The following is a 14,757-nucleotide window of genomic DNA, read 5'->3' as shown; positions in this document are numbered from 1 at the left end:
CAGTGAAAATGAAGATAAAAATACTAAAATGAGTCAGTGTGAAAAGCAAAAAGAAAAAAAAAAAGGAAGAAAAATGAACAGAGTCTGTATAACACCATCAAGCACATCCTTGGAGTCCTGGAAGGACAAGAGAGAAAGGGACAAAAAAAAGTATTTGAAGAAATAAAGGCCAAAAACTTCCAAAATCTGATAAAAAGACATGAATATACAAATCTAGGAAGCTCTAAGAACTCCAAGGAGGAAAAAACCCTAAGAGATCAAAACCAAGACATATTTTAGGGAAATTTTCAAAATCCAAAGACAAAGAGAGGATTCTGAAGCCACAAGAGATAAGGGATTTGTTACATACAAGGGATCCTCAATGAGATTAAGAGTAGATTTCTCATAAGAAATCATCAAGGCCTGAAGATATTAGGTTGACTTATTAAAGTCCTTAAAGGAAAAAACTGTCAACCAAGAATTCTATATCCAGCAAAATTATATCCTTCAATTAGGAAGGAGAATTTGAGATATTTACATAAACAAAAGCTGAAAGAATTCATTATCAGAAACCTGCACTACAAGTAATACTAAAAGGAATTCTTCTGGCTGAAATAAAAGGACACTACAGTAACTTAAAGCCATAAAAAGAAAATAAGAACATTGCTGAAAGTAACTACATAGATAAATGTAAAATCATGTATTGTATTTTCGGTTTATAACTTGTTTGCAAACACACAGACACACACACCATGACTTGAAGGGAAATGTGCAAAATAACATTTAAAATCTATGTTACTGGGTATACAATGTACTTAGATATAACCTGAGACAATAATATAAAGGGAGAGATGGAGATATAGAGAAGCAGAGTTTGTATACTACTGAAACTAGGTTGGCATTAGTCAAACTAGGTTATTAGTTCAAAATGTTAATTGTAATTACAAAAGGAAATCATTAAAAAAAACTAAAACTATAGAGAAAAGGAAATAGAGAATCAAAATGGTACACTACAAAAAAGCAATACAAAAACAAGCAGTAATGAAGTAATTGAGAAAAAATAACATGCAAGACATACAGAAAACAAACAGCTAAGTTACAGAAATAAATTATTCCATCTCAATTATTACCTTAAATGTTAATAGATTAAACTCTCTATTAAAAGGCAGAGATTGACAGATTAGATGAAGAAGCATGATACATCTATACACAGTCAACAAAAACTCACTTTAGGTACAAAGTCACAAAAAAGTTGAATGTAAAGGGGTGGGAAAAGACATTCCATGAAATAGTAATCAAAAGACAGAGTGACTATATATCACTGTCAGACAAAATAAGCTTTAAGTCAAATAAGATTATAAGAGACAAGGATATTATATATTATAAAAGGCTCAATCCAATAAGAAGATATAACAACTATAAACAAATATGCACCTGACATCAGACCACAAAATACATGAAGCAAAAGTTGACAGAACTGAAGGGAGAAAAAGATATCTCTACAACAATAGTTGAAGATTTCAATACATCACTTTCAATAATTAATAGATCATCTAATCAGAAAATAAGCAAACAAAGGGATTTGGACCACACTATTAACAATATAGAACTAATGGACAAATATAGAACACTCCACCCAACAGCAAAAAACCTTCTTAAGTGCACATGAGACACTTTTCAGGATAGACCAATGTTAGGCAACAAATCAAATATTAGTAAATTGTAAAATATTGAAATCATCTAAAGTATCTTTTCAGAGCACAATGGAATAAAGCTAGAAATCAATAACAGAAGGAAAACTGGAAAATTTACAAAGATGTGCAAATTAAACAACACAATATTAAACAACCAATAGATCCATGAAAGCACAAGAGATTTTAGAAAATATCTTGAGACAAATCAAACAGAAAACACAACATATCAAAATTTACAGGATGCAGAAAGAATGCTCAGAGAGAAATTTATACCTCTAAATACCTACATTAAAAAAGATCACAATTCAGTAACGAAACTTCACACCTAAAGAAACTAGAACAAGAATAAAGAACTAAACCCAAAGGTAGTAGAAGAAAGGAAATAGTAAAAATTAAAGCAGAGGTAGAGATTTTTAAAAAAAAAGAGAATCAATAGAACAGAAGGTGGCTTTATGAAAAGAGCAATAAAATCAACAAACCCTTAGTGAGACTGAGAAAGAAAGAAAGAAGAGAACACAAATAGATAAAATTAGGAATGAAAGTGGGGACATTACTACCAACCATAAAGAAATAAAAAAGATTATAAGAGGGTACTATGGACAACTATATGCCAATGAATTAGAAAACCTAGATGAAATGGAAAAATTCCTAAAAACATACAAACTGCCTAATCTGACACAAAAGAAAATTTCAACAAATCTATAACAAGTAAAGAGATTGAATCGGTAATTAAAAACTTCCCCAAATGAAAAGTCTAGGAAGAGATGATTTCACTGCAGAATTCTACTAAACATTGCAAGATTTAATACCAATCCTCTCAAACTCTTCCAAAACAAATTAGAAGAAGAGTGGTTACTTCCTAACTCACTCTATGAGGCCAGGATTCCTGTTACTAAAGCTGACCATGCTGTCCCAAGTGGTACTTTCTGCCACTGCCAGAGCAGCCCCCTCTGAAGAATGCAGCCTTCCTAGGTCTAGGGGTATTAGAGGCAAGAAGAATCTTTCAAACAGGGCAGCCAGGTTTTGCCCCTGTACCTCCTCTTCCTGCATATGAAGGAAAAGTCTGCCTTGGGCTGATCCCTGAGGAATTCTTCTAGTTCCTTTATCCTAAACCCAGTGTCACAGGACCCTGTATGCTCGCAACTTTGCTTATCTTGTATTTTTTATCCAAAGAAATACATGCAATTACCCAGAGACCTTCTCTACCTTATCAACAGTAAGGTTGTTCATCTGTGTAATTTAAAAATATGGTACATCTATTGGACAATTTGCTGATAAACTCAAGGAGCAAAAAACTGTCCAACTAGAAGGAGTGAAGCAGCTTCCATCAAAAACATCCAAGATATAACTGTCTTCAAGAAATCACATCAGGCACTGGTGCAGAAGGACTGATAACTTTTCGATGTCCAGAGGAATAACATTGCTATCTATGGCCTTGGAGATTACTTCCCAGGAATGAATGCATAGAACATATACAAGGAGGTAAAGAATTGCCTGGACTACCATATCACTGTGCAGAATATGATGTGTTGAAAGGAGCAAGAGCACATGATAAACTGGGTGGAGAAGCATGTGGTGCAGAGCATCTCTACTCAGCAGGAAAAGCAGACAATTGCCAAGTGCATTGCAGATCTAAAGTTGCTTGCAAAGAAGGCTCAAGCACAGCCAGTTCTGTAAATGCATCTATCCCAAATGAGACAGCTAGAAACAGTTACGGGCCTAAATGGAAAATAGTTTATGTTACAAAATCTTTCTTTTGTGTATTGCTGTCTACTCAAGTTACAGTTTACCTTGACTAAAAATGAAAAGTTTGAGTTTGACATAGTAAGAGAATAAAACAACCTAACAGGCCAGTAAAACACAAACAAATAACAACAAAAAAACAGTGTGGTACTAGTATAAGGATAGATATATAGAACAATGGAATAGAATTAAGAGTCCAGTGGTAAATCCACACATCTGTAGTCAGGCGATTTTTTTTTTTTTTAATTTTGGCCAGTTGATTTTTGACAATGGATGCCAAGTCCATTCAATGTGGAAATAATAGTCTCTTCAAATGGTGTTGAGACAACTAGAAATCCACAAGCAAATGAATGAATGTGGACCCTTACCTCTCACCATATACAAAAATTAATTCAAAATGGATCAACAACCTAAATATAGGAGCTAATACTATAAAACTCTCACAAGAAAACAGGGAAATATTTTCAGAACCTTGTAGTAGACAATGGATTTTCAGATTTTTACACCAAAGGCACAACTAAAGAAAAAAATAGTTAAACTAGACTTGATCAAAATTAAAAACTTTTGTACATCCAAGGACATTATCAAGAAAGTGAAAAAATGACCTACAGAATGCAAAAAAATATTTGGAAATCATACATCTGATAAAGGTTTAAGATCCAGAATATATATATATATTTATAAACTTCTACAATTGAACAACAAAAAACTAACAACCCAATTTAAAAACTGGCCATGGATTGGAATAGACATATCTCCAAAGAAAACATTCAAATAGCTAATAAGCATATGAAAACATGCTCAACAAAATGAGCCATCAGAGAAATGCAAATTAAAACTACAATGGATACCATTTCACACTCACTAGGATGGCTATTAAAAAATCCGAAAAAAACAAGGGTTTGATGAGAATGTAGAGAAATAGAAACCCTTGCACATTGTTAGTGGGATGTAAAACAGTGCAGTCACTGTTTAGCTGTTCCTCAGAAAGTTAAACAAAGAATCACCATATGACCTGGCAATTTTCACTCCAAGGTATATATCCAAAAAGAACTAAAAGCAGGAACTTGGACAGATACTTCTACACCAATGTTCATACCAGCATTACACACAATCGCCAAAAAGTGGAAGCAACCTAAGCTTCCATCAGTGGACGAATGGATAAACAAAATATGGCATATCAAAACAACATTATGGCTGTATTATTCAGCCTTAAAAAGAAATGAAATGCTGGTACATGCTACAACACGGATGAATCCTGAAGGAATCAAACTGAATGAAATAAGCCAGACACAGAAAGACAAATATGGTATAGTTTCTTTTTTTAATGCAAATTTATTGAGATATATTCACATAACATACAATCCTTCAAAGTGTACAATCAGTTGTTCATAGTTGTGCATTGATCACCACAATCTTTGAACATTTTCATTACTCCAAAAAATAAAATAAAAAATTAGAATAAAAAAATATCCAAAACCTTCCATTCCCCTCCTCCCACTGTTCATTTACTTTTCTTCCACACTCACTCGTTTTAACTTTATCAAAAAATTAAAAAACAATAAAAAAAATTCAAACAAAACCAAAACAAAGGAATAAGAAAAAACAAATAACCTAAAATAACTACATTGTTTCCAACATATTCCTACCCTATCCCAAGAAAATAAACAGACTATAAACCAACAAAGGAATAAGAAAAACAAATAACCTAAAATAACTACATTTCTGCTAATTTGTTCCTACCATACTCCCCAGAAATTAACAAACCATAGTTGCTCCTGAGCATTCCCAGAACATTAAGTTTACCCTCCATAACTTATCTGTTCTTATTAGATTCTCGTTCCTCCTTCACTATTTGCTGCCTATAGCTAGGTCCCCTACATTCTACAATATAAACCATTTCTTTTACTTTTTTCACAGTGTTCACATTAGTGGCAACATAAAATAGTTCTCTCTTTGTGCCTGGCTTATTTCGCTCAGCATTATGTCTTCAAGGTTCATCCATGTTGTCATATGTTTCACAACCTCGTTCCTTCTTAATGCCGTGTAGTATGCCATCGTGTGTATATACCACATTTTATTTATCCACTCATCTGTTGAAGGACATTTGGGTTGTTTCCATCTCTTCGCAATTGTGAATACTGCTGCTGTGAACATTGGTGTGCAGATATCTGTTCATGTCACTGCTTTCAGATCTTCAGGGTATATACCGAGAAGTGAAATTGCTGGATTGAAGGGTAACTCTATCTAATTTTCTACGGAACCGCCAGACTGTCTTCCAGAGTGGCTGTACCATTGCACAGTCCCACCAACAATGAATAAGAGTTCTAATTTCTCCACAGCCTCTCCAGCATTTGTAGTTTCCTGTTTGTTTTATGGCAGCCAATCTAATTGGTGTGAGATGATATCTCATTGTGGTCTTAATTTGCAACTCCCTAAGAGCTAGTGAAGCTGAACATTTTTTCATGTTTCTTGGCCATTTGTATTTCCTCTTCAGAGAACTGTCTTTTCATATCTTTTGCCATTTTATAATTGGACTATCTACTATTGTCATTGAGTTGTAGGATTTCTTTATATATGCAAGATATCAGCATTTTGTCAGATACATGGTTTCCAAATATTTTTTCCCATTCAGTTGGCTGCCTCTTCACCTTTTTGACAAATTCCTTTCAGATACAAAAGCTTTTAGGTTTGAGGAATTCCCATTTATCTATTTTTATTTCTGTTGCGTGTACTTTGGGTGTAAGGTCCAGGAAGTGACCTCCTGAGACAAGGTCTTGAAGATGTTTCCCTACATTATCTTCTAGGAGTTTTATGGTACTGTCTCTTCTATTGAGGTCTTTGATCCACTTTGAGTTAATTTTTGTGTCGGGTGTGAGGTAGGGGGTCCTCTTTCATTCTTTTGGATATGGATATCCAGCTCTCCCAGCCCCATTTGTTGAATAATCTGTTACGTCCCAGTTCAGTAGCTTTGGGGGCCTTATCAAAGACCAGATGACCACAGATCTGGGGGTCTAGCTCCGAATTCTCAATTCGATTCCATTGATCAATAAGTCTATCTTTGTGCCAGTACCATGCTGTTTTGACTATTGTGGCTTTATAGTAAGGTTGAAAGTCAGGGAGTGTTAAGTCCTCCCACTTCATTTTTCTTTTTTAGAATGTTTTTAGCAATTCAAGGCATCTTTCCCTTCCAAATAAATTTGATAACTAGCTTTTCCAATTCTGCAAAGGATGTTGGTGGAATTTTGATAGGAACTGCATTGAATCTGTAGATGAGTTTGGGTAGAGTTGACATCTTAATGACATTTAGCCTTCCTATCGATGAACAAGGAATATTTTTCCATCTTTTTAGGCCCCATTCTATTTCTTTTAGTAAAGTTATGTAGTTTTCTATGTATAGGTCTTTTACATCCTTCATTAAGTTTATTCCTAGGTACTTGATTTTTTTTAGTTGCTATTGAGAATGGTATCTTTTTCTTAAGTGTCTATTCAGTTAGGGCATTTCTAGTGCATAGGAACATTACTAACTTATGTGCATTAATCTTGTACCCCGCTACTTTGCTAAATTTGTTTATTAGCTCAAGTAGCTGTATCGTCAATTTTTCAGGGTTTTCCAGATATATAATCATATCATCTGCAAATAATGACAGTTTTATTTTTTCCTTTCCAATTTGGATGACTTTTATTTCTTTGTCTTGCCAGACTGGTCTGGCAAGAACTTCTAGCACAATGTTGAATAACAGTGGTAACAGTGGGCATCCTTGACTCGTTCCTGATCTTAGAGGGAAGGCTTTCAGTCTCTCACCATTGAGTACTATGCTGGCTGTGGGTTTTTCATATATGCCCTTTATCATATTGAGGAAGTTTCCTTCAATTCCTACCTTTTGAAGTGTTTTTATCAAGGAAGTATGCTGGATTTTGTTGAATGCTTTTTCAGCATCTATTGAGATGATCATTTGATTTTTCCCTTTTGATTTGTTAATGTGTTGTATTACATTGATTGATTTCTTATGTTGAACCATCCTTGCATGCCTGGAATGAACCCCACTTGGTCATGGTGTATGTTTTTTTTAATGTGTCTTCGGATTTGATTTGCAAGTATTTTGTTGAGAATTTTTGCATCTATAGTCATTAGAGAGACTGGCCTATAGTTTTCTTTAACCCACTGATTTTTTAGAGTCTGTTGTTTAACCTCTAGATATTTGTGAATTTTCTAAGTCTCTGATGGTTATTGACTTCTAATTGTATTCCATTGTGATCAGAGAATGTGCTTTGAATAATTTCAATCTTTTTAAATTTATTGAGGCGTGTTTTATGTCTCAGCATATGATCTATTCTGGAGAAAGTTCCAAGAGCACTAGAGAAGAATGTGTATCCTGGTGATTTGGGATATGATGTTCCATACATGTCTGTTAATTAAAATTCATTTATCAGTTTAGGTTTCCAGTTTCCTTATTGTTCCTTGGTCTGGCTGATCCATCTATAGGAGAGAGTGGTGTACTGAAGTCTCCCAGAATTATTGTGGACACATCTATTGCTTCCTTCAGTTTTGCCAATGTTTGTCCCATGTACTTTGGGGCACCCTGACTGGGTGCATAGACTTTTATGATTGTCATTTCTTCCTGTTGAATTGTCCCTTTTATTAGTATGTAGTGTCCTTCTGTGTCTCTTATGACATCCTTGCATTTAAAGTCTATTTTATCTGAGATGAATATTGCTACTCCTGCTTTCTGTTGGCTGTAGCTTGCATGGAATATTTTTTCCATCCTTTCACTTTCAATTTCTTTGTGACTCTGCGCCTAAGATGTGTCTCTTGTAAGCAACACATTGATGGTTCATATTTTTTAATCCATTCTGCCAATCTGTATCTTTTAATTGGGGAATTTAATCCATTTACATTCAATATTATTACTGTGAAGGCATTTCTTGAATCAGCCATCCTATCCTTTGGTTTTTTTGTTTGTTTGTTTGTTTGTTTTTTGTTAGATATACTCTTTCCCTCTATTTCCTTTAAGATACCCTTACTAAATCTCTTTAGTTCTTACCCTTCTCCATTCTTCTCTTTCCTTTCTTTGTTTCTCTGCCAGTAGTGAAGATTTTAAGCTCTCCCTCAAATTTGAAGGAGAGCTTTGCTGAATAAAGAATTCTTGGTTTCCAATTTTGCTCTTTCAGAATTTTAAATATGTCATACCACTGCCTTCTTGCCTCCGTGGTGGCCACTGAGTAGTCACTACTTATTCTTATGTTATTTCCCTTGTATGTGGATAACTGCTTCTCTCTTGCTGCTTTCAGAACTTGCTCCTTGTCTTCAGCATTTGACAATCTGATCAGAACATGTCTTGGAGTGGGTTTATTTGTATTTATTCTGTTTGGAGTTCCTTGGGCATCAATTATTTGAGTATTTATGTTGTTCAGAAGGGCTGGGAAGTTTTCCCCAACAATTTCTTTGAATATTCTTCCTAGACCTTTACCTTTCTCTTCCCCTTCTGGAACACCAATGATTCCTATATTTGTGTCCATCATATCTCTGAGATCCATTTTGAATTTTTCCATTTTTTTCTCCATTCTTTCTTTTTTATTTTCACTTTCAAGCCTGCACTCTTCCATTTTGCTTATTCTTTCCCCAGCTTCCTCTATCTATTACTGTGTGTATCCAGAATCTTTTTAATTTGAACAAGAGTTTCTTTTATTTCCATAAGATCATATTTTTTTTATTTACTCTTGCAAATTCTTCTTTATGGTCTTCTACGGACTTCTTCATGTCCTTTATGTCCTGTTCCATGATGCTGTTGTTTGTGATTACTTCTTTGATTAATTGCTCCAAGTACTGTGTCTCCTCTGATTTTCTGATTTGGTGTTTGGGTTTGGGTTATCCATATCTTCTGGTTTCTTCACATGCTTTAAAATTTTCTGTTGTTTTTGGCCTCTTGGCATTTGCTCATTTTGATAAGGTTCTTTTCGGATATGCAGGCTTATTTGAACAATCTATTATTTCAGAGCTACAGCTTGGTAGAATGTACTTTCCCTGACTCACCAGCAGATGGTGCCCCCAAGCCACCTATTACCCTCAAGCCAGTTCTCCCCAACTTCATCTATGCAGCAAGTGGGGGTCCAAATCTTGTGGGGGTCCAATCAGTGTACCAAATTTCTGTGTGCAGCTGGTGTAGCCTGCCCTGAAGGTGGGGGTGTGCCTTGTGCAGTTAGGGAGGGAAGGCGGCCTTAAGACTCAGATAACCCAGCTGTTCCTGAAGACTTAAAGTTGCTGAAGAAGTCCAACCCTTCGGCTCAGACTCCCCACAGTCGCTCTCTGAAACAGGCTCACAAGTCCCTGGGATTGGTGTACGCCCCAGGACTTCCATGCAGGATCCCGCCTCCAAGCCGTGCACTCTGTGGGCCTCTGCAGAGGAAGACTGCGTAATGTCACAGGCAAGCGGAATCTCCAAGGGTAGCTCTGGGCCTCAGCGCGGTACAGGGGCATTCCCAGCCCGCTGAAAAGATGGCTGTATGGGGCATGGTAATTTCCCACTTCCATGGACCTCTGCCTTCCTAGCTCCTAGACAATTAGCTGTGGGTATGCAAAAGGCTATAATCCACACCAGATAATGACGCGGGTGCTCGGGGTGTGGAAGGCACTCCCCACCATGCTCAGCTGAGTGGCTCTCATTGCCAGATCCCCAGCCGCTTTTGGGGTTTTTAAACTTATCTGTCTCCAAACGCTGACCCCCAGTTTCTCCCAACTGCTGCATGGCTGCTTTTTCACCAACAGCCTCACTCACTCGTTTCTGAGCGCAGATTCTTGGTTTCACGAAGTGCATGGTCGCTGTGGATGTAGCAGACCTTGTCTAGCCGGTACAACCCTGAACTGGTATCCTGGAGCACTTTCTCTCTTTTATCTAGTGTTTTCATGGAGAAGTATTTTGCTCTGTCTCTCCTAATCCGCCATCTTGGATCCTCAGCCTGAACACTACGTATGGTTTCTTTTATATGAATTACTTAGAATAAGCAAATTCATAGAGACAGAGAGCAGAATATTTATTACCAGGGATGGAAGGAAGGGTAAATGGGGTTTATTGCTAAATGAGTAAGAGGTTGGGTACGGGGTGATGAAAATAGTCTGGAAACAGATAGTAGTGAAAGTTACACATTATTGTCAATGTACTTAATGTCAAAGAATTGTTCAAATAAAATGGTTAGAACAATTTTTATATTATGTATATTTTACAATTTAAAAAATTAATTTTTTAAAAATTAAAAAAAAAAAAAGAAATGCCTCAGAGTAGGGAAGTGAGGGAATCAAAAGAGCTTTAACTGTGAAACAGGAGGCTAGAGGTTTAAAATTTTACAAATAACTAAATAAAAAGATTAGCATTAAGAAAAACTCACCTTAATAAAACTCAGCTTAATAAAGAAAGCAATCTGTTCATCTTGCATAATGTATTTCATTTAAGTACTTTCTCTAAGAATTCTAGAGATCCTTATAAATATCCAGTTAATCCTTCATTTACCAGTATAAAAGGAAAAGGTACTTCTAGTTTCAATTTCAACATTCAAGAGATTTTTATTAAAAAGGAAAAAAAAGGTAGCAATAGCCACATTTCAAGAAATTTCAAAGCAGAAGAGACAGGACATACACCATTTGGGGGGCTTGTACCTTCTGGAGGGGAGGAGGGGTGAAACATATAACAAAAATAGAAATATATGCAATATAGGACAGACTTATGTAAGTAACCAGATTCGGAGCTTATTGTACATCGGTCTTCCCACAAACTTGCAGGAAAAATAGGCTTGGCAGAATCGTAGTTTATACTGCAACATTTAAAAGTACCTTTTTATCAAGTCCTAAATGTGCTGCATGTTTATAATTCTAGCAAACAGACTAACATTAATCATTACTACATTTATTTCTGCCTTTGAATCATAGAAGAGATATTCAGAAACATGAAGTGGATGACAAAATTCTTTCACATGCAATTCCTAAGTGTGATGGTTAATTTTATATGTCAACTTGGCTAGGCTGTGGTGTTCAGTAGCTGGGTCAAACGCTAGATGTTGTGTGAAGGTATTTAGTACACGTGATTAACATCTACAATCGGTTGCCTTTAAGTAAAGATTACCTTTGATAACATGGGTGGGCCTCAGCAAATAAATTGAAAGCTTTATAAGTAAAAACTGAGATTTCCCAAAAAAATTCTGTCTCAAGACTACAGCATCAACTCCTGCTTGAATTTCCAGTCTTCCAGCCTGCCCTACAAATTTCATGTGAGCCAGTTCCTTAAAATAAATCACTGTGTGTGTGTGTGTGTGTGTGTGTGTGTGTGTGTGTGTGTGTCTCCTAAAGGTTCTGTTTCTCTGGAGAACCCTAATACACAAACACAGAAAATATTAAGACAGTGAAGTGAGAGAAGTTGCTATCAGTACCAAAAACAAAGCAAGAGGAAAAGAGTCAATCATTTTCAGAGGCAGGCTCAAAAAGAAACGTATAGTAAACAGCCTTGACCAGAACAGAGTACCTGTACATGTCTCTGTTAAAATCTGTTTACATATTTTTATACCCCCAGGAAGCTGTGATTCCTTAAAGGTAAGAACCTTGCTTTATATCACCCTGGCCTGTCAGCCATCAAATTCAAATAATTTAATTAAGTCTTAGGTTTATTAACCTGTCTTAAATTCACTTGACCAAAAATAGTCACAACTTTCATATCATGTAAATTTTATCTCAATTTTAAAAATACAAAAAAAAATTCATGCCTTAAAATACATGTTTTTAATTATTAAGACAAAGCTATTTTAAAGTAAGGTCATAAAGCCACTGGGCTCTAGTCAAAGGGTACTATGTTTACACAATAAACAATAATCCTTTTAATCACACATGTATTTCCTATCCCTACATATGTCTAGTGTCATCTGTCCAGATGGGTGAGTACACAACCTGAAAAAAGTCATCAAGCCTACATATGGTTTCTGGGTCTGCTGATTGGCATGTCATTGAAACTATAATTAACCTTTTTTATTTAGATGCAAACAGATTATATAATACTAGGTTCCACCGGAGGAAGCATAGATTTCTGAACGTTTTTGTGTGTGTGTGTGTGGGAAAAAGTACACTAAAGTCAAACAAAAAATTGATGCTAGGACAGATCCAGCGTTAAATGAAACTAAGGGAAATGCAGAGGCCTGCTTTGGCCTCAGGCTCCCTCCTAGACTTAAGTTTACGAATCTCTTCTGCTCTTTCAGAAAATGTCAAGACCACCACCACAGGATGGGAGATGATTGGTATGTGGCCTTGGAGCTCCTGAATCAAGCACCTGCCCCACATCTCCCTTATTCTCCTTTGTATCTATACCCGTTGATCCCCAAATACTAAGATTCTCCTAAGGCTGAAACAATAAAAATCCCATTCAAGTAAAAATGTGACCTTTCGCATCATGCTCTGACTTTGAAAGGTCAAGCCCACAACAGCCAGCATCTGAGGCAATTAGCTGTATCATGACCACTGTCTCTGTCTCACAAAATAAAATCCTGGAGTAAAAATGCAATGTGGCCACAGGCCAAAGTAAGAAAATGAAAATTTCAGTAGAAGGATGCAGAGGGCTAAGATATTGCTATTAATTACCCAGTCTAAACTCATAATACTGATATCAATGGCTAAAAGAATATCAGAACTTTCATATAAGCCATTGGGTTTCACTAGATTATAAGAAGGAAAGGGGGTTCATCCCTCTTTTCTTTACTTTCATTAGTGTTCAACAAATTACAGATGTACAAACACTAAAATTATATTTCTCCCCCCAAAAAGTCTAAACAACATTAATATGCATATTCCTCATAAAAGATGGAGTCACTTGTTCAGAGTTAATTGTCCTAATCAAAACTCTGATTTGCTGGCAGAAATAACAGCCACTCCCCTTAATAATGCCTTTCCTACCCACCCAATGTCAGTGAACTGAAATAAATGACTAATATCTTGATATCTTTTTCCAGCAACCCCACTGAAGGGAAAGAGTAATTCAAGTCAGAAGAATAATCTCTAGAAGAAGTTTTTCTAAGCACATATATTCTTTTTGGAAAATGCTCTGGCCCCAAGCCCTCAGCACAGGCACCTTTTTATATGCCAGCCTGCCTTAACATGCATCCCATTATGGTACCACAGATACAGTGATAACCTTCTCAATTTATCTTACATTTGCTACTCTCCCACAGCAAACTTTTATGTGCAATTTTAAGGCTGTGTAATATAAGTTACAAGGGCACAAGTTTTTGAAACCCAAAGAACAATCCAACAAAAATGAGGAGATATTACCAGCTGCCAATGATTTGCCCTCTCCTGACCCAAAAAGCTAAAAAATATGATCAGGTAGGATTTTTCTATGACTTTTGTGGAGGAGAAAAGAAAAGGGTCCAGTGCAAGCTTTTATTCAACTGTGAAGTGGGGAAATACATATATATATAATTTTGCTTCTTAAAAATCCCTACATTGTGAACATAATTAACAGCTCTGAAATACATAATTGAATGTGGTTAAAAGGGGAAATGTTAGGCCATATATATATGGTATCAGAGTACACATTTTTTTTTTTTTAAATCCATGGAACTATACAACACAAGCAGTGAACCCTAAATTAAACCACGGACTACAGTTAATAGTACAATAATAAAAATGTGCTTTCATCAACTGTAACATTGTATCACACCAATCCAGGGTGTTAATAATAGGGTGGTATATGGGAAGCCTGTGTTTTATTCATGATTGTTCTGTAAACTCACTACTTCCCTTAATTAAAAAAAAAATCCTTACAGCAAGGAACAAAAAAGTAATCCACAATCTGAACATGATCAATTTCCTTTAGAGATAACGATTTTAGGTGCCAGAAAAATTAGTCCATTTAGTCACATTGAACTTTTGAGACCTAAGTATTTTTCAAGCTTATTTAGAAGCAACCAATGCATGAGTCTCATAGGAGTGTCCAATGCTGTCATATGATGGGAACACCTAGTGATAGTTTCATTCTTTTCTCTAAGCTTCAGTGTCATCATCTGCAAACAGGTAATATCCTACTGCTTTATATACCTCACAGAGTTATTGTGGTATTGAATTTTAAAAAGAAACTATAGGAATGTAAAATGGTGCAGCTGCTATGGAAAACACTCTGGCAGTTCCTCAAAAAAGATAAACAAAGCATATTCATATGACCCAGCAAATCCATTGCTAGGTATATACAAAAAAGAACTAAAAACAGTGACTCAGATACTCACACACAAATGTACATAAAAGCACTAGTTACAATAGAGAAAAGTTGGAAACAACCAAAGCATCCATCAATAAATGAATGGATAAACAAAA

General features: G+C 35.8%; 1 protein-coding gene and 1 pseudogene across 2 annotated transcripts in view; one reads left to right on the top strand and one right to left on the bottom strand.

Annotated features, from left to right (window-relative positions):
• Window positions 1-14,757, bottom strand: part of FAM160A1 (family with sequence similarity 160 member A1) — a 291,232-nt gene that overhangs the window by 210,907 nt on the left and 65,568 nt on the right. The gene's annotated exons all lie outside the window — the stretch shown is intronic.
• LOC119529932 lies at window positions 2,578-3,350 on the top strand (annotated as a pseudogene).

The sequence above is a fragment of the Choloepus didactylus genome, chromosome 3, assembly GCF_015220235.1.
Source record: "Choloepus didactylus isolate mChoDid1 chromosome 3, mChoDid1.pri, whole genome shotgun sequence".
Taxonomy (NCBI): Eukaryota; Metazoa; Chordata; class Mammalia; order Pilosa; family Megalonychidae; genus Choloepus; species Choloepus didactylus.
The sequence above is the reverse complement of the archived record's forward strand: the minus strand, read 5'-3'. Positions and strand labels throughout refer to the sequence as shown.